Here is a 2,701-nt window from a genome sequence, read left to right on the forward strand (position 1 = left end):
GCTGACTGGCATAGAAACTGACCAATTAGAACCAAATTGGCCGGCAGAGGAGGGCAGTTGGGGGCATATCGGGCCTGCAGAGGAGGGCAGTTAGGGGTGATCAGGCAGGCAGGCAGAGGGGTTAGGGGCAATCAGGCAGGCAGGCAGGTGAGTGGTTAGGAGCCAGCGGTCCCAGATTGTGAGGGGGTGTCCGATCCACAGGGATCGGGTCTAAACCGGTGGTCAGACATCCCCCCTGAGGGGTCCCTGATTGGAGTGGGTGCAGGCTGGGCTGAGGGAACCCCCCTCCCCCCGTGCACGAATTTCATGCACCAGGCCTCTAGTTTTTAAATGAAATTCTACTTCACTCAGACATATCAGACATGTCAACCACTGTTTTGAGAAGCATCTATATGCTGGGGCTACAGATCGATATTGTGCTATAGCAGCTATAGTGATGCTACTTACAAACTCTTTCAATTGGTAAACTTGAAAAGGCTAACTTTTTTTTTTGACCCAAGATGCTTGTGGGAAAACATATTCCCTTCAGTAACAATGGCTGTTTTTTCTCAGGACTGGAGTGGGTTGAGGTAGTACTGTGTATACCACCTCAAGACCATGTACTGGAATCTCTGGAGTAAGGGTACATATAGTTTTCAAAATCCCCTAGGTGGTATTTACTTATCTCACCCCCCCCCCCCCCCCCCCCCCCCCCCCGCCCCCGAAATCCTTCATTACTTTTATATTTTTGGCTCCACATTGACATTCTCTGTATTATTCTAATAAGTAACATTTAAGTAATGGGCATTTTACAAAAGTGTTTATTTACTCACATTCCAAATTGAAGAGGGGTTTAATTCTTTTATCCCTCTCTCCTTTGCTAATTTTGTTGGAAGAATGTAAGTTCATAGTATTTTATTTTATAAATGAATAAACATTCTTTTATTTCAAAAAGTGTCATACAGATTAAAAATATGGCAGCAACATATAACAAACCTGCCAGAGTGTGATGTGGCTACAGCTGGACACATTTATACCTTAGTGAGCTCTTAAATTGTGACTTCTGAAGCAACCCAGTGACATTTGCAGAAAACTGAGGTAGTAACTGTGTTCATTGATTGTTTCACAAGCACTTTTGTTTCTTTAGAGAAAACAGGGCTGTTGTACAGAAAGATGAATTATATTAGTCTCTGCTTAGAGGGCTCCCATTCTAAATTAAACCTTATAGTAGGCCTAAGGGGGATTGCATCATTTGGGCAAAGACAAACAAATAAACCCTGACGATTCTCACCCTCTGTGTTTTTGTGGGTTTGTTTTCCTTTGTCAATTTTTTTTCTGGGAATGATGGAACAGTATTTCTCAGAGATTTACTCCTAGCAGGTGCCTCTAAGCTCTGCAGTTCATTCCATTTCTCAGAATTAAGGGTCCCCCATCTCACTTGGGCTGGAAGCTGACTGCTGAGAGTGCCCCCATGAGGGTTGAGCAGCCCAGTCCTGAGGCCTCGGCCAATTCATTTCCCATTTCTGAACTTCAGATGTCATAATTCAATGTCAGGAGAGTGAGATTAAGAGGTAGAGAATTCAATGAAGAAATTGGATTTTTTTAAAAAAATGAAGATCCTTTCTACAGCTCTCAGTCAAGGGCTCTAAGACACAGTTTTGTCTTTTCTGAGGTCTTCAGCCCAAACCTAATTTCTTCATTCCCAGGGAAAATCCAATAGTCTTGTCCCCGACTTCACTCCATGCAAAAACCACTTGGGTGCAAGTGCCACGGCTGGAACACAACAGTGCAAACGGCCCTTCTGTTTCCCAGCAACCCTTTTCAATTCTGCACGGCCTGCACTCTGTGTGCCTCCACGTGTCTGGGGACCAATTTCCAGGTTAAAGAGCCATATGATGATTACAGGTAAAGGAAGCCTTGGATGCCATGTAGCACAGCATCCCCTGTGCAGGTGAGAGGAACGAAGTCCATGGAGGGAAATAACTAGATCTAAAGGCCACACAGATATTGGAGCAGCCTTGGAATTAGCTGCCAAATAGACTGGCCTTTACCCAGCTGAGACTGCCTCCCTCCCTCTTGAGATTCTGCCTTCATTTGGATTATGCAAATTTGGGGGCAAGTTCCCTCCTAGTCCCTAAAGTCTTTAAATTGGGCATCAGGGAGCTGTGGGCTCCTATTGCCTGGCCTCTTGTAGCAGCAGCACAGGCTTCAGGACCCTGCAACACAGAACAAATGTGTTCCTCCAGCAGCTGCCTCAGTGAGGCCTGGGACCAGGAACCAAATATGAGTTTTAACAATTCTATGACTCTATGAATCTAAAATGTTATTGCTGTGCTTTTCACAGCAGGTTCAATTACAGTCCATCTCACTAACTGGTCTGAGATCTCCCCAGGCAAAAGGACCTTGTCACTTCTTTCTCAGCCCCTATGCGTTAGGAGCTCAACAGTACTGTAATGAATGAACAAATGAACTTCATTTTGGAAGGCCTGGCTCTGAGTGTTGGTTGAGCTACCAGAGCTGTGTAAACCTCAATTTCCTGATTTAGATGAAGGGGAACTAATCCCTGCTTTGTCCTGCACACAGGTCAAGCAGTTAATGCCTGGCACATGGCAAATGATGGTCCAAGCACATCTGGGATGTGGGAGCTGCAGGCTCTGCATCTCTCCATCCCTGTTTCTTCTTGGCTCCCTAGGGTGACATAGTTGCCATAGCACATGAAGTG

Source organism: Myotis brandtii, unplaced genomic scaffold, assembly GCF_000412655.1.
Source record: "Myotis brandtii unplaced genomic scaffold, ASM41265v1 scaffold483, whole genome shotgun sequence".
Lineage (NCBI taxonomy): Eukaryota > Metazoa > Chordata > Mammalia > Chiroptera > Vespertilionidae > Myotis > Myotis brandtii.